Source organism: Empidonax traillii, unplaced genomic scaffold, assembly GCF_003031625.1.
Source record: "Empidonax traillii isolate 1590-97213 ecotype Southwest subspecies unplaced genomic scaffold, ASM303162v1 scaffold71:size1317347, whole genome shotgun sequence".
Classification (NCBI taxonomy): domain Eukaryota; kingdom Metazoa; phylum Chordata; class Aves; order Passeriformes; family Tyrannidae; genus Empidonax; species Empidonax traillii.
In genome coordinates, this window is record NW_020955264.1 from 910,876 (window position 1) to 938,152 (window position 27,277).

The window sequence follows — 27,277 nt, forward strand, 5'->3', positions numbered from 1 at the left end:
TCTAGTAGGAAAACTGCAGTAGATAAAGCTGTGACTGGCACTTTTTACAATGGGTTAAAAGTTTAAAACCATTGTCTAATTGCCTAATTGCCTCTGTCTCATATGCTAATAGTTAATTCTATTTATTATTTTTCTTGGTTCTTGGTAATACTTGCAATGCAACCTGGACTTGTGTGTCTAATATAGATATATGTTGTGTATGTAATGGTATCTTATGAAGGAAATAATAAAAGAGCACAGCCTCTCTAAAATGTGTAATTAGTCCAACCCAATAAACGTGCACTGGTACATAAATAACTTGCTTAAAAATTAACAAAATTGTGCAATTTTAATCCACAAATAAAATAGGAAAAAAATTCAGCAACTTTCAAGGGATATTATAGAACTGAGAGGGAAAAAACCCTCCAAAACATGTATGTAGTGCCTGCAAGCACTGCCCACATTCCATGAAACATGGGAGCTATTACTCTGTAAAGCTTGTTATTTTAATACAGTCAATATCAAGTGGAAGTCAATGCATTAGTAAACACAGCCTCTCTGCTTGGAGGAGGCTATTGTAAATGTGTGGTAAGAGTTTGCACTAACAGCTGTCTTAGCTACTCCATTCCAACCTCATTGTCATAGGTTCTTCTAACCAGCCTTGAGCTAAAGTCACACTGGACATATATATTCAAAGATAAGGTATTTAACTTAGAATACAAGAATCCAAACCCCCAAAACTCCCAACAGTCATTTTAATGCTTGCCTAATATAAACAAGTCACTACTTTTTTCCAGTACATTGTATTAGAAAAAGCAAATTAAAGAACCAAAGCTAAACGAGGCATAAATATAATGCTGTAATGCAAAAGACCACCTCAACTTTCAGCTCCAGGAAGCAAGGACTTTACAACAGCATTTGATGGACTCATCTCACAATGAGACTTCAACATTTATACAAGACACTAATATGTAGAAAAATACTATTTCAGCATCATCTCCTACTTATCCAAACTTTCCATCTTACACAAAACAAAGGGGAACAATAACACTCTTAATCTAATGTGTTCTTCAGAAGCAGTAGATTTCTTCCTTTTGTGGCAAGAGTTATTAAAAACAGGCTATTTAATTGTGGATTAAAGCAACAAGTAAGGTGCATAACAGTATATGGACCTATGAGGTGCTACATTTGTACAAGAACAAAAATACTAGAGACAGTGTGGAAAGAGGGTATTGTTAGCACTATCCTTTAATACCATTAGGAGGTAGAACTAATTATTACACATCCATTCTCTTGTCTTCCAAGTAATACCTCATTCTGTTCTCTGAAAGTGTCTATATGTAAAGCATCCACTTTAACCACACAAAACTTAGAAATTAAAAAAATGTATATACATCAGTTCATCTTAATTTAGCACTCCCAATTTACTTGAGCATCTAAGCTCTGCTATTTGGTAATAGACACAGAAAGACACAGTTTTTCTCATCTTCTTCACTTTTCTCCCAAACTAGTGTTATTTAACCTTTACCTGTTCAGATTAACAGGATAGCAGCTAGGTTTACTTTGCACAGTTGAGAGCATACAGTTTATGTCTAAAGAGGGTTTTATCCAAAACAAAGAAAACTAGGATAAGTCCAAGTTAATCACCATTTTATAAGAAAATTTTCATCTTAAATTTGTTTTAAACAATGAAAGGGCTGCAAGTTTTGCATTTCTACTTTTGTTAAACAGTTATTCTTTCCTTATTCTTTTTTGTCCTGTAAACCTTTATGACTAGCTAGCCTGCAAAATTGTGAAACTCAATCCTGATCCAAGAAGAATTTTGAAAAGTTGATAATATGGCAACACACACACGAAACCCCTCAACAAATAATTTCATTAATTAATTGTAAGAGCTTGTGACAGTTGCTCTCTAGAGAAGTGTTTGTCCACCGAACGCTTTTAGGAAAGCATACAGTATTTCATCATTGTGTTTAGACTTCTTATGAGATACAGTGTGATTAATAGAGAAAAAATAAACATTAAAAGTCTCACCATGTGCCAAATTAGGAAGAGCACTTGATAAAATAGGCACCACTTCTTGTGAGTAATTTGAAAGAATAACTGTTTTTCATTACAACCTCAGCTCCCAGCAGGTCATATATAAACCAAGCCAGCTGCAGTTCAAACAAAGGTCTGTCCAAAGGATGGGCTCAAGGTGCAGATAAATCATTATTGCAAAACCTGTGCCAAGTTTTACTTTCCCCTCTGCTTTTTTAATTAATAAATTGAGCTTGACCCCAAAACAGTTATTTTAAATACCCTAGCTTAATTTTTGTTTTGTATTTTTCCACCTTATTAAAAATAAAGATTTATTTACAACAACCAAAGCAAGTCAAAGCTCTAGAAATATCCTCTAAAATTGTTCACATGATCCCTTAAGTTTATAGAAGCTTATGAGTAAGCTACATGAACCATCAGGTATATAGTGAACAATTCATCTCACTTTAAAGCTACATACTTGAAGTTATTTCTTGAGCAAATACAGCAGTATGTTCACAGATTGAAGTTTTCCATTAATCATTTTCAAGCTGTTCTCTACAGTTTCAAAAAATGTGAGTTAACTCAAGGGAGACAAAGGAATTAAAAAAAAAAAAAAAAAAAAAAAAAAAAAAAAAAAAAAAAAAAAAAAAAAAAAAAAAAAAAAAAAAAAAAAAAAAAAAAAAAAAAAAAAAAAAAAAAAAAAAAGAGGGAACACATATTTGATCCACTATTCCTTCAGTAAAAAAATTAGTTAGCTCACTGCAGCCTGCAACAAGACCTGCAACAGGATAGGATCTCTGGTGTCATCATGACTGTGCAAGAACCTCTTCATTGTACCAGTGGCATTTACAGGCAGATCACCTGAATCTCTCTGCAGTCTCTCACAGATTTGGGGGTTAATAAGCAATAACCACACCTTCCAGTCTTCTTACCTTTGTTAAAGACTCTAAGTCTACTTTTAGAGTTCTCTTTTCCAAAGTACTGCAGAGTAACTAACTAGATGCCATACAGTCACTGTAAGCATTTTACCTTGTGCATACAATCTATTTTCACAGCTAAGAACCTTGCATTCTTACCACTTTTTATTTGCAGTTCAGAATTATAAAACCCTTCCCCCTTAACACTTACAGAAATATACTTTAATCTTCTTAAAGATTTGCACGCATTGATGAAAGTGACAGTCATTGTAGAAGTTCACTTTTTATAAACTTAATATTGTGGTTGCAATTTCCCATAGTCTTAGGTTACTGTAGTTCTTTTGAAGTTAGTGCCTGGTGAGAAACCTTGTTTAGACAGCTATTGGGTGGAACTGCCAGGCTTTTAACTGTGCCAGAGAATACAGACCACCATAGAGTACTACACAGGAGTACTTATATCAGAATTAGTAAAATCCTGTCATTAAAAGGAGTGTAAATCCACAACTGCTATATATCATCCAAGACATTACAGCTCCCAATCACAGTTTACATTAAAAATTACATTCCAGCAGGAAAAAAAAAAAATTAGAAAAAGGGTTAGTAAGGAACAACCAACATGTAAAAGTATCAAAATATTACAGAGACCAAACACGGGGAGGGGTGGTTTAATAAACTCATATAAAATAGGTCTCATTTCAACCTATGCAGAATAAATAATAGTTCTAAGTTCCCCCCTGGGGACTTGGATTCATCCAAGATATAAATCTGAGTACAAGTCAGTACTCACTTTATAAAAATCAGAGGGAGATGAAAGCAATTAAACATAAAATGTGGCATTTTGGGTTTCTTTTAAAAGCAAGAAGGAGGATCCCCCCCACAACATACATTATTTTCAAAACATTTAAAATCCTATAGAATAGTGAAACATAACATTGTGGTATTCTAAAGTAATATCTCTTGTTTATAACCATATAAATTTAGTCCCCTGGCACTACTGGGCTTATATTATAGAAGAAAGTTATTTTAACAGTGCCCTGTTAAAAAAAACCCAACTCATTTTCAACTCATTTTCTCCAGTGGGAGGGATGTGTGGCCTCATGTGAGAAAGGGAACATGCCTAAGTTATTACTGTAGGAAAGCAATCTGTCAAAGCCTGGTCGTTTTGGCATGGTGAATACCACTGGTGAGATCAGAGAGTCAGATCCTGCTTGCAATTACTGCTAAAGGACCTTGGATACAGGCAGCCTGCTATCAATTATTCCCCTGGCCTCAGACACTTGGACTTGTCAAGTTCCCAGTGTCTTCTGTTTTGTAACAGTAAGAAAAAGGGCTTCCCATGATCGGTTCTTGGAAGTTTCTCACATGTTGTGTCACTCCAAAGTGTCATTAACAATTCAATTAAAATTTCACAGCACATGTCAGCATATTCAGGTTTTTGTCTGCTAAAATAAGGTCCAAGACACATAAAGCAGATTCTGTCTCAAAATCTTGACTTTAAAAGTTATGCTTTCATATGTAGATTATCAAACATGACACTGTCTGCCACCTCAGTGAAACACTGTGTTTGATGTCCCTACTCTACTAATAGTACAAAGAAAAAATTGTTTAACTAGAAAACCGAATAGCAGCATCACTTGCAAGATGTAATAACTTGCATCATCTGTTTAGTTTGGTATAATACCAATTTTCTGGAGGGTTTTTTTCAGTTTCTGGTTGTTGTTGTTGTTTGTTTTTTAAAGTCTCACCAGTCTATTTCTGAAGGTGATTTTATTTTTATAAACCCTGAAGTATTAAATTACAGTTTTTGTTTTATTAGTTTACTTTCCTGTGTGGGATTTTCTTGAAAGATTAGCTCCAGATGTAAAGTGTAAATAGAATTCAAATTCATCTAAAAGGTATATTGCACAAGAGTTTTAGTAGATATGGCCACAAAAAGAAGACATACTGTTCATTCACACAGTTTATTCATAGTTCAAGGGCCCCTCTGCAATTTTTCTCCAATTATACAATGAAAAAAAATTTAACATCTTAAGGTTTTCAGTAGAACTGGAAAGAAGGTTTGGTCTTAAGCCTTCTAAGGCAGCTTTTTCTCTAAACCATCAATAGGTTTAGTCATGCAAGGAGAAGATTCTTTAAACTTACCAAAGACCTTGTTTAAAGCCCAGGAAAATGTGGACTGTCAGCATCCTTTGTGTTGTTTTGGAGCTTAAACCCATTCCCCAGTACACTGGTGACCCTCTACCCCAATTCTCTAGTTTCTCTCTGACATCAAACTCAGGATTATTGTTAGATTTTCTTCTAGGCAAAAAGGAGATTAGAAGCCCAGCTGCAACTGCTGACTGACAGGAAAGGGAGTAGAAAAAATACATAGATAGATATAAAAAGTTTAACCACCATGTTATGAGTATAATTTCCTTCCACACGCCAACCAACAGTATTGACCATCATCCCCATGGCTTGAGAAGCAAAAAATGCATGAAATGTGGGCATCTCCCCTCACAGTGTCAAAACAGGAGTTGACAGTTCAAGGCAAAAATGATTTGCATGTAAATCCCGATCAAAAGCAAGCTTGCACCCTGAAGTTGTCAAGTTTTGCTACTGGTCTGACACTTAAATGGGCTATAGCAAAACTTGATTTAAACTGAGGAGAAAAAAAACATGGCAACTCAATTACCCCCTTGCAGATCAGATCTGGCAGTTCAGGTCAAACTTTTCACCCTGCCATTTCTCAATACCTGATGCCTTAAAGAAACAATATGTATTCCTCCTACAACCTTAGCTGGAAATACATTTCCCATGGCTCCCTACTGTGCCTTTAAAAGTGAATGGGAGTGGGGGGCAAGGCAGGTTTAGAAATATAGTGCAAAGTTGAGTTTTAGGTTTGGTTTTGTTTCTTTAAATTTTCTCCTGATCAAAATAGCTTAAATTATACAGGAGGAAAATTTCTTTTATGCAAATATATTTGCATTAGAGAGATGTCTAGTGTATATGGACTTCTAGAATTCACTGGATTTGGAAAAAATCCCATCTTGTTAAACTCTTGAAGCCATACTTCATTGAAATAATGCTTGCCTGTAGCATCACAGAGCAGAGAATTACTTTGATCTGCCCAAAGGATGTGGGAAAAAAAAAAAATTAAAGTGTGGGTTTTTTTGAAAATTGGAGAAATATTTATATGGTGCAGTCAGTTTGTACAATGAAAGGAATGCTCCATTGTTACAAAAATTAAAGCCAAATATTTTCTAGAATCTAATTCTTAGACTAGTTCCATCCTTCATCCAGTCAATTCATGTAATGCCTTCAGGTTCAGAAATGTAACAGGTTTCTGTAACAGCACTCAGCAATTTTAACATCTGCTACTGATGGGTTCTGTGTCCCCAGACCATCCACATGAGCTATTTACAAAATGCCTTTGCTCTGTTTATTGCCATTAAAATGAGATATCTGAGATACACTTCAGACACTGCTTTACAGGCAAAAAAACAATCATCAAGAGAGAAACCAGAGGATTGCCTAGAGATAATTTAGATTCTTTAAGCATTAGAATTAGGGAAGACCCTAGTGAGATCTCATATTTCACAAAAATTCATTCAACTGACTAGTATAAATTAGGGTAATTGCAAAGATATGTTCACTGCACTATCACACAGCAACCAGAACTAAAGACTGTACACACAACTCACTCAGACTCTCCATCTCAGATGTATAGTTGATGTCAGTTAGAACACGAGGAGAATATAAAATACAAAAATGCCTTCTTTTTGCTTATTTGAAAACACTATCAGTATTCATGATCACGTCACAACTGATTCTCCTTTCTCAAATACCCAGATCTCACTTCACCACAATCATGAACAATGTCCTGCCTGAGCAAAGTGGCACAACCTAGCCTCCTACTTAATGCAACAGGAACACTTCAGGGGCAAGTTTTCATAATACTAATCTTTCAATTTCTGCAATTACTACATCTGTACAAATAATAAAGTTTCAATCTAGACATTTCATGAGCTAGTACACAGCTATGCAACATTTAGCAAATTTCACTGCTTGCACCACAATGGACACCTGGAAAGGGTTTCAGAGAAGATGTCTGTACAAAATAAGAACAAGTGTGTTCATTACTACAGGCCACTAAGTTCACTACTACTACATTTCTATATAGAAACATATGCTCAGATAGCAGTTAGCACAGTTGACCCTAATAGTAATACTCGTATATTTCTATATCAAAATTAACACCAAAAAGAAGTGAGCAAAAAAATTAGTAATAAGGAAAAAGGTTCAGTTTAGGACAGCTATCTTTATTATTTTCATGACAGGCCAGTATAAGAATTAAACAAGCATAATTTTCTGCTTCTAATCAAGAGACAAAAAAAATATTCAGAGTTATTGTTAAGAACAAACTGCTACTTTTATATGTTACTATGAACATCTCTGACCTTAACACAGTATCACTGATTTTAAAGCTTCATATGATTAGGAAACTGGCAAATATTTACAGAATTATTGCTTAGATTATAAACTCTTTGCAGCAAAGATGGTGTGTTTTTTCGGTCTGAGTTGTACAAAGCACTGTCAAAACAATGTCCTGCTGCAAAAGTGACAATTTTACACTCCCAGAGTAAGTGCAGAGATTATTTCAGGGTACTTTGAAATGGTGCCATTTTTATTTCTACAAGTCTAGCTCAGACTACATCTGAAATTATAATCAGTTCTTTCATCAATAAAGCTGAAGAGCTCAAAATAATGTTACCTCAAGATTTTGGTCTCAGACTCTAACATCAGTTACATAATGCCATCTTCAATTGCCCTTATCTTTTTCCTGTAGTTGTAATAAAACCTTTAAACCCCCATGTTTGCACTGTAAACCGAATTTAAATTATAGAAGTCTAACTCATTATCACTTGGCGGGGAGGGGGGGAAATCAAGACTTTCTTAAAAAATCCTAGTGAACTTTGGGTGGTACATTAAGCCATTCATAATCCATAGAGTGCCAGTAACTAATTTGTCATAAATCTACCTACGCTTTATTATTTCAACAACTACTCTGACTTTCACACTTGAAAAAATGGGGATCTGGGTTTTTAAATCATTTCCATTCATATACTACCTTGTTAGAGAAGACAGAAGGACAATTCTCCCTTTCTTTTTTTTTTTTTTTTTTAAGAGTTTTAAAACATAGAGATATATACTATTTTTATACTTCTTTGTGCACTCACTCACTTATTCAGCAAGTAAATCAACAGTGTGGGGATTCACACCTCTTTATTTCATTAAAATTCAGATTAGTTCCCTCTTGAACTACTTACAAAGTGAGAATAGCAACTTGATTTTGATCCTCCACTGAAGTGGATGCTGTACATGCATCCAGAAGGAAAAGGCCACACCGACACAGGGAACCAGTTCCGTTATGGCAGTTCTGGGCTGAGCTAACACCCCAACAATTTGCAGGAGGTAACTACAGAACAACTTCTGCTGAAAGCTTACAACAGGGTGACATCCCTGACTCGCCACCAGCTTTAGAAAATCAGCTATGAGGTCCCAAACCATCAGGTGATGCAGGCTAGAAATAAAGAAGTTGGAAAGGAGCTTATTAGTATTCTATCCTTTCAAGGAAGAAGAGTGATTTTTCATTGTGGTTCACTTCTAGCCCAACAGAGAAGCAGTTAACACACAGGTCACCTCCTCATCACCGAGGAAAGGCACAGTTTCTGACTTATTGGTGGATGGAAATCATGTACTTCGCTGCGATCTAGTCCTGCAGAGTAATGATATGCATTTACACACCTGAGCTATATATAAGTAACATGCTACAAGTAGATTCTCAGAAGTCTTATATAGTCTAAATTCAGCATAAATCAACTGTAACTCATTTCCATAAAGATTAAAGCCTTCTTCTCACTGAATAGTCGCAGCAGATATCACAGTACTTGCCGAAGCCCTTATCCCCAGAAAAACCACCACTGCACCCTAGGTAATTCAAATTTTGAAAGTTTTCTCAATTCATTTATATGAAAGTGAAATCAAAATTTCACAGCTATTTCACTATGTCTAATTTGAGACATAGAATAAGAAAGAAGGGAAGACACACAATATTGCCCAGTTCCCATGGGGCATGAGATCGTAGCAGAGCAGCACTAACAAAAAGAACTTTTCCTAGCTTTAACCACCTGTTCTGTTTCTACTGACAAATGCTGCTATCATGAGACAACAGCCCATCTCCAGCGAGATCTTGACTATGAGGGTGTTCATTTAGATTTTACAAATGTATTACCATAGATGTTTAAATTTGCACAGTGTCATTCCATAATAAATTAGTCAGCCTTATTAATTTTCAAAACGGAAAAAAGATCATTTATATAAAGTTCAAAATGTCAGAAAAGGAAAAACTCTAAAAACAATGCCAACATATTTTTTTAAGCACACGCACTTGTTTTATGGAGTTGTCTGCTACCTTTGATCAATAACTCAGTCTTGCTTATTCTATTCACTGGAGAGTTCCAGTGGACTGCTACACTACTGCACCCACACAGATGTTGCCAGTGGAAAGTGACCCTTGCCCACCTTGCCCCCATCACTTTTTTTTTTTTTTTAATGCCTGAAGATTACTTAAGATCTCAATGACTCTAAGTACCTTTTTTTTTCTTGAAGGCTCAGAGAGCCTAGGTTAGGTTTTCTTAGTACCACCCTTATAAATTCAAAGGTCCCACTATTTCTGCTCAGAGCTAAATCAGATTTACAACAACTGTCAAAGCACAGGATGACAGATAAATTAATCTTCCCTTCATGAGTTTACATCCAAGGCATCTGGGCTGCTGATCTGGCCCTAACAAGCACAGGGTCTCTACAAGCTGTCGTTAAAAGCTGATGCTTTCATGACTGGAGATGAATTATTCTGTCATGAGAATCTATTTATTCAAGAGTTAGAAGGTGGGCTTTTGGCTGCAGGATAGGATGATTTCATGGGTTAAGGTCCCCTTGAAATGTCTGTTTAAATCTTGTCCTGGAGCTGACTCTAATACACTTGGATTTTTTAGGACATGTACCGAATAGGGAAAAGACTTTTTCTTCCACAAAGTTATTACATTTTCCTCAAGCTTGACACCGGTAGAGGATCATTCTCAGTACAGCAGCTGATTAGTAATTCCTTTTCTCCAACTAAGGCAGACTACCCAGACATTAATAAATTGACATTTTTTTAAAAAGGCTTGATTGATTTCACAACACTGCCTGTCATGCAGCCATCTACTACAAAACAACAGCCTTCTCCAAACTGCCAGGACATTTCCTTGCAGAGAGCTGGGAAATCATTGCTCTACCTGTGGAAAAAAGATGTGTTTCAGGCCCAGCTGCTGGACACTGATGCAGTGGAAGCAACGACAATCCTCGAGCTAAGCAGTCTGGGAGAAGTTTCCACGTAGTCCAACACAGGTCAGCAACAAACAGGGAAAATGAGGCTATCGAGAAGTCAATTGAGGATCTATAAACTAAACAAGAGGATAAGCTATTGAATACTGCAAGACATTAACTGACGAGCTTCAGTCTATTTTAAAAGACAAATTCCACAATAAACCTCCTGTGCATTTAATCAGTTCACTCAAGAGTTAAGATGCCTATGCAGTGGTATCTAATGATTACCTGACTGGTTTTCACCATTCAAATATGGAACTCTACATGGGGAATTTTGGAGAAGCAGTGGGCTTAGTCTGTTAAACAACTGGAAAGCTCAACATGTTCCTCAGTTCAACTCAGAGCACGGATCTGAGCCAAGATATCATCATATTGCTAAAAGAAGCCATTAAGTGGTGAAAGAAAAGAATCAATATATGAAATAGATCCATATCTATCTAGGTTTCAAAATAATTTTGGGCAATATTATATTGTAAGAACAGGAAAAATGAATACATTTAAAGAAAAAATTCGTACTGTTCTTCCATCAAAGCAGCAATAAGAAATATTCAGTGTGGGAAGAATGACAAACCAAAATAACTTTCTTTTTCAAGGAATCATTTTCAAGAGCTTAAAAGTAATAAAGAAAAATCCAACCCTCTCCTCAGTAGATTACCCAGTTGCAGGCAAGAAATAGCTGATTTTCAGTAAGCAGTGAGAGGTGGTATTAGAATGCTAACATGGAAACGGAGGCAATCTAGAAGAAACTCAGTTTTATTGTTGATATTTGATTTGTCACTTTCTCCATGCTCTTTTCTAAAGCACAACCCTTCTTTATACAAGCTTTTTTTTTAGGGTGACAATACCCTTTTGGCTGTATTCCTTTTTACACAGATTCATCATTAAAATGTCACTATTGCTCTTTTATTATTCAGAAAAGAGAACATTCTTTAAAAGGCTTGAAAAATACACACAGAAGCTGATCTATGTTAAAATTATCACTCTTCCAAGAAGACATCTAGTCTTCCTTTTCAAGATGTCATTATCAGCCATGAAACCTGCAGAGGAGTCCAAGTCCACATTGTGTCCTCCCTCAAAATTTCCTTATTACTTGCACCCTCAACTGCATGATGTTTTCTCAAACCTCCCTTCTGTCTTTTTAAGGGATGACAGGGGTGTTGGAGGGTGAATTCCACAGAATCTGAAAGTAACAAACATAAATATTGCAGAGACTAGATCTCTTTCTTAGGCTACATCTATTTTAACAATAGCACAATTTAAAAACATTTAAAATACAAAATGCAAATATACATTTGTAACAGAATCCATCTTCTACTAAGTACCAGTTACAATTCCCATTGACCTAAATCATCCCCTCTCTGTATCCAAATCCAAATCTCACTTCTATTTTCAATTCTATGAATTCAACCACCTCAGATGTCTGCCTTTCTGTTATCACTTCAAGAGACATTTCAGCAAAACTATGCACAATAGCAAGACAAACCATTGTGAAAATCTCTCTTCTGTTTATAGACAATGTAACTGCTCTTGCAAGTGTTAACTGACAATTTAGGAATTGGGTGCTGTAAAGCTGGTCAACCTGCCTTCGAAAAAGAGTCTCATGTCTCTCAAACCAGACCTCTAAATTTATTGTGCCTCCAAATGCATCAAACAAAGCATTTGGTTTTTCTGAAGGTTTAAAAATAAGTCAATACAAAAATCAAAAGAGCCATTCCTTTAGGATTAGCATCAAAACAAGTTGACACTTTAAAACCCACAAAGTACAGTAGGTAGATCTTAGCAAAAAAACATGCAGCTACCTAATTATTTTTAATATACTTCTGAGCGCAGCAAACTAATGTAAGATCTATACAATGTTAAGGAAAGAGAGATCAGTCTGTGGTATTTATGACTTTAGTCATTCTTTCTCAAAACAACAGATGAAATAAAATATATGACATTCCCAAAGAGGGAGTTTCTACTGTAATTCATCTTAAAATGCAATGTTCTGTCATCTCCAGTAACACTTACTGAAAGCAACCATCAATACTTTTTGTCAAAAAACTGCACTCTGTGTAAAATGTTCCATCAATCTCTATTTACATAAAATAAAAAACTTTCAGTGTGATTCTAAAGCAGAACCGTTCAGATTCCCAGACTTCCATTTTCATGCTCTGTTGAAAAATTATTTTGACTGACACAAAAAAACCCCCATGCCTAACAATTTATGGTATGGGCTTTTTTTTTTTTTTTTTCTTTTTTTTTAATGTAAAACAAAACCACACTGACTTGTTCTTTTCCATTGATCAGCTAAGCAAAACAAAGCATTTTTGTGTACTTTGAACTCTGTCCAGTTTTCCTCTATGTTTAAACAGTCTAAATAGTCTAACTTAATAATTGGTGAACAATTTTGCAAAGTAAGCAATTTATAATAGTTCACTTAATCATGTTCCTGCATCCCACGTGCTTTTCTAGACATTTAAAAAGCACTCAGAGTCACCATCCTACAATTTTACTCACATGACCAGTATCATAAATTTCAATCAGAACTAAATCACAAGGAGAAGAATATACATATATATTCAATGCTTTGGGTTTCAGGGGTATAGTTTTCTAATCCTCATATCGCATTCACAGTGTTTTTAAGCTATTAGGCACTAGCAGATCAATACTCAAATGGCTGTTGTTAAAGAGCATGGAAAAATTACAGCAGAAATATACAGCCACAAAGCAGTCATTCATTTTCCAAGTAACAAGCTCAGTCTTATTACTGGCCACATCCAGGAATGGACTAGTTGACTTGAAAAGGGGAGTGGAGAGTGTTTTCCAAATTCTTTCCTCTAGAATTCCCTCTAGATGAGACATGTTTTTCTGCTTTATCACCTTCACAAATTAAACTGTGCACCCCTCGAGGTAACTGAAGCATGTCTTTAGGCCTGAAAGAAACAACACTGGGACAGGCAAGGGTAGAGAGTAGAGCAGAGCTACCATGGACAGATCACACAAACTCAAACACCACTGGCCTCCGTAACAGGACTGCATGGGACAGTGCAGGACACCTGGGCCTTCCCTGGGCCCAGAACTGGACCCCTTTAAATGACTATCATACAATATCTCCTTCTCACTAAATGGATTTGATCAACAATTTACCACACTTCAGGTACTTTTTCCTACAACTATTTGTACACATTCTGATCAACGGTCACTAGTCTGTAAGTTTTATTCTAAAAGATAAGATGAACTAAACATTTTTCCTTTTTTCACTAGAGTATTTCTTCAGCTGATTGCTAAGGTGATGTTCAACTGATGATATGATTCAAGACTTGCCATCCCACTCTATAACCCTTTGATAGTTTATCCTTCACTATTTCAAAATAATTTGCATAACTTCCTGTTATTTTGCAGCTCTTTAGCAGCTTTAAAATATGCAAACACTCTGAAAACAAGTTACTGTTCAGAAAATACTGCAGAAACACAACATAGTCAGCTTCTCAATGTTTCTGGACTACAGACAACATAGAGTTCACAAAAAAGGCAAACTAGTCCTAAGGAAAATAGAATACCTAACAATAAAACAATATCCACAGAAGAAAAAGAAAAAAGGAATCTAAGAAAAAAAAATGCATACATTTAAGTAGCGAACTATCACTTTTAAACAATCACGAGATACCAAATAGATTAAATTACAGTATTAAAATCTAAAGGAACATCAAATACAGAATTAGAAAGGTCTTGTAAAAATTTCTATTTTTCATATTTGCTATTCTGGATAGTCAGTAAGACCTTAGTGAGCTCACTTGGTTTCATCTCCACTCCAAAGAGAGGTGGGGAAAGAAAAAGAAATTTTTTTCCAAATACCTTCTGATAGAATAGATAAACATTTTCTTTGGTATAATATTGTCTTGGGCATTTTGTGGGGTTTCTTACTGTGAGTATTGTCAGTTTCTGTTTAACAGTTGTGAAAAATAAAGAATTAAAATAAATTTTAAAAATACCACAACCCGTTTTCTGCAAGTTCTCATATCCATACAGTTATTGGAGCCACACTTAAGCTACACATCACATAAAGCACATGTTAACTTGCTGGCTGAGTAGTATCACTTGGAGATGCCATCAAAAGCTCAGAAAACAAGACATTTCTTGCTCATTTTTCTTATAGATCAGAAACCCATGCCAGGGCTCCTCTTCTACACAAGTTATAGGAATTCACTAACTTTCCTAGTTCTAAAATTCAACAGTTGATAAAAGTCTGTAGGTAGAACTATTTCACCTTCACTTCACAGTATTGAAATTAGTAGTGTCTTTGTTGTGAAAAAATCTACCATTTGATTTCTCCTATTTTTATCTGTATTTTCTTTATAAATTACTAAATGTTTTTCTTGGGACAAAATGGATTAAATAATATCTACACAAAACCACATCCCTTTCATATGAAGGGAAAAAAAAACCACAGTACAAATCGACTCAACGAGGGGGAGCTATTAGCAACGAATATACAAGCAATTCTCAATTCTGCACAGTCATCATTACCTGCACAGTTCAACACTTCACGTGCTACCTCCTAGAACAGTTAAAAAGTGAAAAAGTGACTGCCTACATTGTTTTATATATACTCAAGACAAGTAAGAATATGATATATGGCTAAGAAGAAAAAAAAAGTTGCATTTTTTTCACTTTCATATAAAATAACGTCCAGTTACACAAAAGAAGATCCCAAGGTACACCTTGCTTTTTTCAAACCATATAAAACACAAAATCAGCTACAGTACAAATTCATCCCTTTAAGTGAACCTAGTAATCATTTGATTATAGCAGACATATTTGGCCAAAGAACTACAGATTTCAAAGCAACAAGATGCATCTTTCCCTGTATGTCTAAGATCCTTTGCTCACATTATAAATTCATAGTTTGCTTCTATCACTCCACTTTACAGTTGGCCTCCACCACTCTTCCCTTGGGAGGGAATAAAAAATAAAATAAAATAAAATAAAATAAAAAAAAAAAAGTCAATCTAGCCTAGGAACATCTGCAGAGAAGAGAAATCTATTCAAACAGCCAAATGGGTTCTGGAACACAGTCTTCACTTGTGTCAGTAGACAAGTCATTTAAACTTTTTTTTTTCTTTTTTTTTTTTTTAGCAATCACTGCTACCAAAAAAAAGGAAAAAAAAAAAAAAAAGAAAATACCACAGGTAATCATACAAGCAAGAGTAAAGAAGTTTACTCTAACACTTTTTTCTTTCTTTCAGCAAGCATTGTGAATAAATTGACTTTAAAGATTTCTTTAAAAAGCTGAAAAAACTTGTAATAGCACAGCATAATAGTGTGTTTATGCTTGGTTCACTGTTCCCCACTTTTTTTTTGCAAAAACAAGGTCTAACTTTTCAGAAGTAAACTAATCTTTAGTCTTTAATGCTTACGGATGAGAACCAGTGCAATGTTGCATCGGGACATCTCTAGGTTGTAAAGAAAAAATGACCAGTTTAGCTTCACTTTTTCAGGTGAGTGACACAACCAGAATTTGACCCAGAAATTCTAAGAAACATAATTTCAAGGAGTACACAATCAATCTAATCTGGCCATCAGATCTGCCAACACCCATTCTCCAACTGTCTGAATTTTAACAGAACCTTCTATTTATTCTGGCTTAAGCCTGGCAGTTCCCACCAAAATGAAGGGCTTCAGTACCAGCAAACACTACTGAGACAGCCCAGTTCTTCCTTGAGTAAAAAGCAAGCACTCTAAAAAGTAGACAAGCACAACAAGACATCTTAGAGAGAAAGATCCCTAAAACCTAGATAGACAGCTTTCTCCTGAAGACTGGGCAAAGCCCAGCTGAAAGATTCACTGTACATCAGGTTTTAGGTTTGGATTAAATACGGAAGTTTTCTTCCTCTAACTCACAAGAGAATGCAATAAACCCCCAAGTGCCTTACCAATCCATTCTCTGGAATACCTCCCAAAGTCATTTCTGGTCTATCCCCTTTATTCAACAGAGTGCTTTTGTGCAATCTTGCAAACACAGCAACACACTAGATCATCCTGGCAACATAAAGAAGCACAACTTTAGCTGGCTACCTGTCAGTGGAAAAAAGATGGTTCAACTGTAGGAAGAGGAGAGAAGGTGAAGGAACAAAGACAAAGTTGAAAGCAAAAGACTCCTTTTGAAGAGCTACCCTAGACGTATAAACAGGGACAGATTCTTTTCTCAGCTCTGACTGCTCTAAAATATGCATCAACTGTAGAATTAATAAAGTTCTCAAGCTACCATCTCTAGTCTAGTTCCTATTGATACAAAAAGCCTTTCACCAGTCTGGGTATCCCACTGAGTTTCCAAATGGGTCAATAGCTTTCAAAGGAATACTGGGATCTCCTAGTGCGCAGTGCCATTCCACTGGAATGGAAGAGTAACAGGGCTCTATCCCCAGAAGCCAAGAACTCAGGGAGAAATCCTCCTGCACGTGTGGGGAGCAGTGGGTACATCACTGGTGAGGGCACATCAATTCACATATGACTTTTCAATTTGGTTGTTCCCAACAAAAACAGGTTAAAATAGAAGCCAAAATTATTCAGGTTGACCATGCAGTGAAAACCTACTCAATAAAGGTTTGTTTTTCTAATGCAGTAGAACTTTACATTCACCCACATAACAGAATTAATTTCAATGGGGAAATGTTGATAGCAAACCCAGGAAAGGAAACAATACTTATTGGCCCAAAGTCTAAATATCACTCAAGAAATATTTGTACTCGAGCTCCCAGAACCTGGGGTCTAGCTCTAACAGCCAGACAGTACACTCGGGTCAAAAAAAAAAAAATTTACACAACTTAAGTAAAAATATCAATTGGCTTTAAACTCAGTCCACAAGTGACCACCAAAAGTATGCAGAATTTATGAACTGATACATATTCATGAGGATCACCTGTGGTAAATTTCTTCATCCAGTGCATGACTGCTAACTTTTGCTTTAAAGAAAAAGAAATGGGTAGAAACAGGAAACTGATGTACCAGCAAACTTAAACAAAAAAAGGCTCACACAGAGCAGCTCCAGAACGCAAATATCTATCATTCTTTTGTCCTGGTCCTGTCACTGTCCAGGGGCCAGCACAAAAGTACAAGATGAAAACCATTAATTTCAGGTATCATGTAAAAATAATCCAAATCAATTGCCTCCAAGCTCCCCAAAATAAAAAGTGAGCAAGTCTGATCAATGACTTTCCATTGAGATGATGAAAAACGGCCACTGAATTTGCTTAAGGGAACACAGAAGCCACACACACACTGCACTGCTCTTTGTTATCTCCAGTTGAAAGGTAGTACAGATAAAGAAATCTGCCACATGAAATTTTGAGACTCATCCCAGGTGGCCATAAAAATAATAGAATTTCAAAAATTTAGAGACCAAGCCTATTCCAATATTAGAATTCCCACTTAACATTTCCCTAATTAAAAGTCCTTCCAATAATAACAAAAATTTAAATCTAAAAGCCTGCATTAGCGGGTGCTAGCTCCTTCCAACTGTTTGTTCAGAGACTCTCCAACAAGCATACAGCACACTGTAAGAATTCAATTTGGAAACCATCATCTAAAGCACAGAGGAGAACAGGAAAGTCATATTGCTATAATGCTTAGATTATCAATCATCTTGACAGTTTATTGGCTTTATCACCACACATACCATTAAAATGATGTCTGGCCTAGAATGTCAGGAGGCAAACATTAAACAGACCAGGATTAAAAAGCAGATCCCAAACAGCACTCCAGTAAAGTTTCCCTTCCACTCTGAAATTAGTTAGAGCTGACTAAGTAACTGGCTCTAGACTTTGAAGAAATATACAGCCTAAAAGGCGCAGAGTCAACACAGACTTGACGAGCTGATAGGTAATGTCATGTTATGGCAACTCTAAAGCTCCTGCAGTTGATTTATCACGTACTGTGTGCAACAGAAAGATTGCTAATGGAGGGTGGGGGAAAAAAAAGCAAAACAACAACAGCTTAATTTGCTGCTTCTTAGACCCAAGGGCTTGAGTCAGGAGGGTCAAATGAACTCTTTGAAGTCAAGAAGCAGTGCGCTTTTTTATCAATTTTGTAGTTATCAAGCACACATATTAACATTAACAGTTTTTACACTGGCTTATTTTACAGATTAGGAAAATCTAAGAGTGACAAAATATAATCACAATTCAGTTATAACAGATAATGAAAGAGATATAAATCCTGAATTTTAAAAGCACAGCTGTGTGTGTCAGTCTGGTAACTAAATCCTGACACAATTAATATTGTGCATCAACAGGGTGCAATTGAGAACTGTGTCATTTGTTCAGGACCATACTTAATTGTGCTCAGGAACATTCAAGCAGGCAGCTACAGATAATTAATTGCAACTTCCCTTTGCTCGAATCCCCTTTCTACAAAAAAAAAAAGCTTGCATTTCCAGATATTATTTTAGTTCCTGTTTCCTTAATTTCTTTTTTACTTCCTTTCACCCCAAAGGTATTGGCATTTGCATTATCTTCCTATTTTATTTAGAATAAATATGTCAATTTTAAATTACAAATAAGCTAATAACCTGTCTAACCAAAAGAACCAGTCAAATAATTGAGCCAGAGTATTTCCTGAAAATAAACTGTTTATATGCTTTCTTATGTCAGTCAAAACCAACATGCACATACCCATTTCAATTTTAAACAGATTAATCCAATACCAACTCCAGCCTGCTATACTGATCTATATCTCATCATGCACATTGCTTACAGGAGTACTTCTATCTCTGAGAAAGGTGTTGGGAGGTTTACCATTTGCCAAATCCAGATAAATCTTTGATGCTTGAGCACTAAAGCTTTAAAATTTTGATCCGATATCAACTCCATAATTACTATTTCATAGTCCACACTCATATTTTGAGGGACTGAAGTAATGTTTTACAGTACTTGTTCTTTTTTAATTAAAACACAGCTAAATGAAACCCTAACTTAAGGAAGAGTGCTGACTTCATACTTGATAAACCACTGCAGCAATTTGTAGTAAAAATCACTCTTATCCTTAACTGTGACATTTACTATGTATTGGCTTACACAAGAATTTCAGTAAGGTCAGAGCCACGACAAAGTCTCTCAGCTGAATTTTAAAATTCAGGTAAAGACATCTAGAACTGTCATCTGGCAAAAAACACAAAACACACACAACTTCATAAACAAGACTGAAGAGGAAGAAGACCAAATATTTAGCTATCTCTAAAGACCTGAGTACTTCTCAGACATCTGGCATCACCTCTCACCAACCTCTCAATAGCGCAAGTGGAAGTCCTAACTGACCAGAAAAGACATTCTTAATTAGAAGCCTAACAAGTAGTCTCTTTGTTCCTCCAACTATCCTCCATGAGGCTGAGAAGCAAGAGTTGAGAGTGATCAAACCCACAGAAGCATCTCCAGCAAAGGGAAATTTAAATGCTAAGCACAGTGTTAGAAAGTCAGGAATATAGGAAGGAGGCCCCAGAAAAGTTCAGATTATCAAAAAACACGAACTCTCTTTCCCCAGCATTTAGTTTCATCATCTGTTCTTCAGATTGTACTAGTTCTATGCACTTATTTGGAGGCAAGTTGAGGAAAAGTGTCCACAGCAGAAAAAGGTGGGGGACAAAAACATGTATAAGCCACCTACAACTGTTACTGTGTTGTCTTCAAAGTTAGTGAGGACAATAAGAAAAATATTCTCCAGAAGTAGATGAATATCTACCAAAAAACAGTATCAGGATCAGCATCCTAAGCAGAGAACAGTCACTTTTGCTTCGGGAGTATCTACTTTGTCAAGACCTGCCGGTTCATAGCACCTGAAACACACTGTGCTGGTGGCAACAAAGTGTTACAGCAACAATCAAGATATTTCGAGGATAAAAATAATTTCATTTCACACTACAACAGGGTTCACTATATTCAGATTGCTTGCTCTATGAGCTTTACTTCTCATACCACAACTGCTGTACCCAGCAAGTCCCTAAGGACCCAGGCCTCACTAGCAGTTAATGATCCATTAGACAGCCACCTTGATGCAAACCAGAAGGTGGCTAATGCTCTAACAAAGTGGTCCTAAACTACAATAACAGACAACATTCAAGGATTACAGCCACTATAAACCAGTAGTCATAGTTAATAACTGTAATATTTCATTAAAATGGCTAGAAGTAATGCATACCAGATACCCAAACAATTACAGATGACCTCAATGGTATTAGAAAATTTGTAATATAACATTGAACAAAACCAAGTTAGACACTTGCCACAGCACAATGAATGTATCTTCTCAGCATAAGCTCTTCCTAGTTGTTTCACTATCACAGACACAGAAAAATTCAATAAAGAATAGAAATTCACAACAAATAGCTGGTGGCATTACTACCAATCACAATAAACAAGCAGAATCTCTAAGAGTAGCAAGAAGACTTCTGCTATGTTTCCATCAAAGTCAGCCAATAAAGCTACCATCATAACTTTCATTTGCTTACATTTTCCTGAAGACAGTAGCTATCTCAAAAAAAAATACACATCAAACATTGCATGGTTTAACTATATACCACAGTCACTTCATTATCCCTTCATATCCCTTGCAAATTAATTTACAGACCAGAATAATTTAAAAAAAGTATAATCTTACTTTAAATATCAAAACCAATTATATTACTGTAAAACACTAAAGCATGATTTGGGCAGTGGTTTTAGACCAGCTTTGACAACACAGTAAAAAAGATCCTTTAAACTACCAAGCTACCTCTAATCTACTGCTATTGCAAAAAGTTAATGTATAAGCAAGGGAGAAAAAAAAAGGTAAAAGTTAATCTCTAAGTACTTAATTTATGTTAAAAATTCATTATATACCAAATTAAGTTCAGTATTAATAACATCAAACAGAATTCTTCAGAAACGTTTGTGTCTTGATAAATGAAAGGTATACCATGAGTGCTATTACCAATTTATCAGAATTAAGGCATAAGATGACATTTTTGTTGTTTTGTTGGGTAGATAGTACAAACTACCTACAGTGAAAGCATAAAAAAGGAGGCCAAATGAAAAAGAAAAAAAAACCTAGCTGGAATAAAAGAGTGGAAGTGTGATTTCCACAGAAGTTCTGTAAAGGACTATTTCACTGGCAATATAGTTAGCCTTTGGCAATGTGCCATACACCCAGAGAAACACAGGGCCTATAAAAAGCCTGTGACATGGTGCAAAAGAAGAGTTTTAACACACCCTAAAACACACAGACGGCAATGACAAAGATATTTACATTTTGAAAGAATGCTCTAGTAGTTTTGTAGAAACTGCAATCTGTTTCATCACTAAAGGAGAAAGCTTGAGAAGTTAAATTAATTTGGTTTCTTTTTTAGCTGGTTGTTTAGAATTTTAAATTGGTTTGTTGTTTTTCAAAGGTGGATGAACTGAGTACAGATGAAGTGACTGCTGGTTAAAAAAAGTCTCAAGATCCTCCGGCATAGGAGGCACTACTGCCTCCCTGGGCAGCCTGTTCCAGTGCTTTGCCACCCTCCATGTAGAGAAGTTCTTCCTCATGTTGAGGTGGAACTTTTTGTGTTTTAGTTTAAGGTCATTACTCCTCATCTTGTTGCTAGACACCACTGAAAAGAGTCTGGCACCATTCTCTGACACCCACATTTGAGATATTTATATATATTGATAAGATTCCCTCTCAGTCATTTCTTCTCTAGACTAAACAAGCCCAGCTTCCACAGTCTCCTCCGGTAAGAGAGATGCTCCAGACCCCTAACCATCTTTGTGACCTCCACTGAACCCTCTCCAGTAGCTTGTACTGAGGAGACCAGAACTGGACACAGTACTCCAGATGTGGCCTCACTAGAGATGAGAATATATAATTATATATGTACATATGCGGCAATTATTGAAAAACTAGCTGGGGATGTGCTGTCCAGCACAGTAACAATGAAAAAATTATGGTCTAAATACAACTTAGCTGTGAGAAACAGAAAGCTATCATTATATTTCCAGTAATCTGTCCACCTACTTTTTCCCTTATTCATCTTCCACTAAATCCTCTCCCCAAAAAGTGTGGTAAGAGTATCAGGGCCATTATTCACATGGTTTGAAGATGTTCAAAGGTCTCGATCATTATGTCCTCACTGAAGGTTAGAGCTTTCTCTGTTTAGTCTAGTTGTCTCCAAAAAGAGTCTAGTCTATAGGTGCCTAAATCACTTTGTGGAACAAATCAGTGATCAGTGAGCAGAGATTCTGGGAGATGTGCTTTTAAAATTGCACTGCTGCTCCAAATATAGATGCAATCTCAGCTATGTCTGGTATACCCAAGGGAAAGTAAATAGCAGCAGTTCCAGCAGAACACAGGAAGGCAGCTTTGTGAAAGGAGAGCTTGCTGAAAAAACATATGGTGAAAGTTTACCACCTACATCCTACAAACAGTGTTTACAGATTCAAACCAGATCCCACAGCTCCTAGTCTTGAAAAATCCCAAGCCTTTCCTTCCAGGTGATGCCCTTTCCCATTACTCTCATCCAAATGTTTATGTGCAATTACAGCACTCAACCTCCAGGGTACAGAGTGCCTGGGGAGCAACGAGATACTGGATTGTCTCCTCCAGCCATTCCCAGGGACACTTGTGGGACAGGTGGGTTTTAACCAATGAACAGACCCAGCAACAGGCCAGTAAGAACTGCGCCAACCCTTCCTCATGATAAAAGGGTACTCATTTGGAACTCAGCAGAAAGAGGAGACTGTAGGTGACATTATTTGACAAGTTCATGCAGCAAAATCTGAGTGCAAAACAATCCTCTGTATTCACACCTCTATGCCTATCATTGTTAGAACACTGCTTTAAAAATTTCACAATCCACGCTCATTCTTGTCTGAGTGGGCAAACAACCCCAAGACCACTTTAAACACTCAAACAATAACTGCATCCTATTTCAGAGTGTGAACAGACAGATGATTTTTTTCCATATATTCCTGGAAAAATATTCTTAGATTTAGGAAATGAATTAATATTTAACTTTCTTATAATTCTACAGTTTCAGTGGTATTTCTAGGACTGATAATTCTCCTACCCAACAATGCAAATCACTGTGAACTTCAAAGATACCATGAAAAATACAGTGGTATTCATTTCTGTGGTAAGATTTTAATCTTCTCTTCCAAGCAGTTTAAAATACTTCAGTACAGTTTGCACTGAAGTCTTACACAGAATTAGAAACTCTTATCATTTAAGAAGACTGTATAAACTACTATTGTACCAAGAACTTTCATAAACGATCACCCAAACTGCCTTTATACTGAAAGCTCATATATAATTTAAAATCTCAGAACGTAAATCATACCTTTACACCAAGGTATATTTATGTATCCTTCTATTTACTGCATTAGATATAAAGAAAAATGCTGCCAAAACAGCAACATTTAGTATCTCTGTATCAACCATAAAATTGAGTATTTTGAGATCAATGAGTGTATAGGATCAAAATTAAGTTTCAGTAACAGAAGTACTTAAGCATTTTTTCAGTGACTTCCAGGACACTGGAGGCTTGTTTGCTGCTTAATTCTGATCCACAAAGAGGTCCAAATTCCAGGTTTGCAAAGGTTGCTTTTCTGAAGCAAGTTTTCCTCAGTCAACTAAAATGTAGTATTTTAGGGCATGCAGCTCTCTTATCTGGTGTTAACTTTTCCTAAACAACAAAGAAAATGGAGCAGTTTGGAATCCCTCATTTGATCCCAAATACCAAATGATTATAAACAGTCAGAAAGATAAGAAATAAATTAAAAAACCAACCAAACAAAACAAACAAAAAAACCCCACAACCAAACAACGCAGAACAACCCTGCTTTGTTATACCTTTCAACCCTTACTCATCCTTCTATTTACCATCTTCAACCAGTACCTAGCTGTCTAAATCTAAAGCTCTGTGACGCTGGATAACGTATGCTGCAACCATACAGATGCTCAAAGACATTAATGGCAGGTGCCAAAACATTTCAGTATCAATTGCCCAAATTTGATGAATTTGTTTTCAGACCTCAGAACCATCATCACAAAATACAGAAAAGCTTCTTCCAAATTAAGGATGTTGCAACTCCAAAGGATTACTAGGGAGAAAACTACTTTACTTAGTTCCTAAAACAGTTTAACTTGAGGTGAGGGGAAGAACAAGCAGAGAGGAAAGAGAAGAGAAATTAGTTGCTGAGTTCTTGAAAGCTAATAACTTCCTTTGTATTTCAGAAGTAAAAATATTTCAGTGCACAATGTCTCAAATTCTTAAAAAGAAAAAAAAAAAAGGTAAACAGAAAACACGCAACTAGTCAGAACCAGACACTGCAAGCAACACCTCACTACTAACTTCCAAGACTCCCTGCAGCTGACTTTCTTGATTCCAAAACCTGGCTCACACTCTTCCTCCCCCACCATATACACATTCCTCCCTTCCCTCAGGATTGTATACTCACACGGGATTTCTTCCTGCCAAAGACATCTGCATCCTTCTTCTGTTAAAATTTAACAAAACAAATCCACATTTTATTGGTTCCACTGAGGAAATGCCAAGTTCTAAAGTTACAAAGACCTCTAGAATGTGACAGGTCTCACAGCAAAAAATATTCCTTAAAAGTACTTGCCTACCAATAGACAAGACAGAGTTTAACCAGAACAAAAATATCTATGCAACCTTGGTTGCTTATACAATGAAATTACGAAAAGCTGGGGCCCTTGAATAAGCTTTGGAAGACATTTCATTCAGGCTAGCACACGCCAGTAGGTTTTGGTTCAGAAAACCAAGTACTGTAAAGAGATCATGCATTTTTCCTTGTTTTCCATGCCAAAAATATAATATCAAATTTTAAAAATTACACATTATTTAACAGAGGCCACAAAAAGCAGTGTCCTTTTTACAAAAGCAGAGTCTCCAGACATCCATTATATTTTTTCCATGAGCACTGCTCAATAAATGTTGCAATCCTAAAGCTTTTAAATGTAATTAAGTGATGATATCATCACTTTAAAGGCACTTCAACAGCACATTATGAGAAACAATTTCTTTTTCCAAAATCAAAATAACAGTAACCAAGTTGATTAGAAGTGTTTTATACTAAAAATATTTGCAATATCTGCATTTACAGGCTTCTCTAGGTAAGAGTAGCAAATGATATACAGAATTCTGAATAACAAAAGAGCCTCCATGAACTAATATGGCACAATAAACATTTCATTTAAGTTTCAAGAGATACATGCTAGGAAAGTATAATTCTGATGTTATAGTGAATAAGAAATACTAAATAATAAATATTTGGAAGGATAGAGTATTTCCACCTATTGTACTTAAAAGCTCAAAAATGTTTTCAATTCCATGCATAAAGCTGCTCAGAAAGCCACACTGAATATATTGCCTTTGTTTAGGTTATGCACAAACAAATATTGGGATGACAGTTAAAGACACATCCTTGAAGTAGTCTACCCAATAAATTTGGAAAGAGGAGGAGGAGGAATAAAAAATCTAGCTGTATAAGATTCTCTTTGTTGCCTGCTTGTTAAGGAATCCTTCTGGCACAACTGAGGGGATTATGAATTCACATGTGAATTTATCCCCTATTAAACTTTTAGTGAAAGGGTCAGTTAACAGGAATGATAAAGCTTAGGCACACCAGTCACATGCTGGTAGAGCATCTGTGACTAGCTCTACTCAGGCATATCACTGGTTTATAGCTTTAACATCAAGTGGAAGCTGTGGGGGAGGGTGGAAAACAGTCCACTTGTGAAAAGATTTGAGATAGTGCAAAGTACAATTTCACATGAGACAAAGGCAGTGTGACTTCATGACTACAGGTCACACTTTTTTATGGTTTTGTTGTTTGGGGTTTTTTTCAGTGAGCACTAAGGAGGACAGTCCAGGCTAAAATCTCTCATCTCACTGACAAAGGTTTTGACTAATCCCTTAAGGTTCTGTAGCACTTTGGCAACTCGTCTCTTCCTCTTTTCCCCCTCCAAGAACTCCCTGTTGGGCTATCTTAGCTTCCAATCAGAACTCATGGTCAGACATGTATGTCCCTGCTATATAGGTGGCAATTAAAAATATACAGCAAGCGTGTCGATGCTGAAGGTTGGTCAAAATTTACATTTAGACATCACTTCAATATCTCACACTTTCTTTTTAAAATTTACACTTTTATATCATTGTGCAGTAATGTAACACAGAGGACAATCCTGTTTGCACCTTACTATGGTTGTGTTATTTCTAGAAGAGATTTGGTCCCAGCTTTGGGGGTGAAGAAAAAGGAAAACCACAAGGGCCAGCAATAGCACAGCAGCTTCAGCCAAGATGCAAAATTCACCTTCCTTACGACAAGAGGTTCTGTGGAGCCAGTCTGCACATTATCACCACTCAACACGTCCACTGTTCAGGTGCCCAACATCCAACTTGTCTTCTCAGACTCTTCAAAACTGTTGAGGATTGAGCATTCCCTAAAGAGTCAAATGACTCTGACCTTTCCCTACTACTCCCCAGCTGCAACTCTCACACACAGTATTTGTAGCACACGCCTTGGCCTCTAAGCTCTTCCAGGGCCCCTGTCACAGGTCTGCAAGTTAGCTGAGCCTGACACATAAGCATCCTGCACTACAGGGAGGTACGGGCCTGCTAGTGCAGACCTGTGCTCAACAGGACCATGCTGGGAAACACCTGCTCCCTTCCCTACTGGGGGACTCCACACTGGAGCACACTCCTCACTTGCCTGAGTATTTTATGCTGAGACTTTCACAAGCCTAGTTATTTTAGAAGTCAATGGTAATTAGGCAGACACATTACTTTGCAATCCCTTTCAAATGTGCTATTAGCGAATTCTTGCACATTGACACAAATAGGAAGATAAATATAAAAAAAGCCTGACCCCAGAAAACTTTTACCAGCATTGGATGGAAAGGTATTATTAAATAACCCTCTAGATATGTTGTACAGA

At 36.4% G+C, this 27,277-nt stretch overlaps 1 protein-coding gene and 1 long non-coding RNA gene across 2 annotated transcripts in view; both read right to left on the reverse strand.

The window, feature by feature from the left end:
* LRMDA (leucine rich melanocyte differentiation associated) overlaps window positions 1–27,277 on the reverse strand; it is a 645,000-nt gene that overhangs the window by 583,241 nt on the left and 34,482 nt on the right. The window lies entirely within an intron of this gene.
* Window positions 9,915–22,170, reverse strand: LOC114055906. Its single transcript, XR_003570861.1, has 3 exons — window positions 21,927–22,170; window positions 13,367–13,372; window positions 9,915–9,927 (listed from the first exon to the last, which is right to left on the reverse strand). It is a non-coding gene; the product is annotated as an uncharacterized LOC114055906 (long non-coding RNA).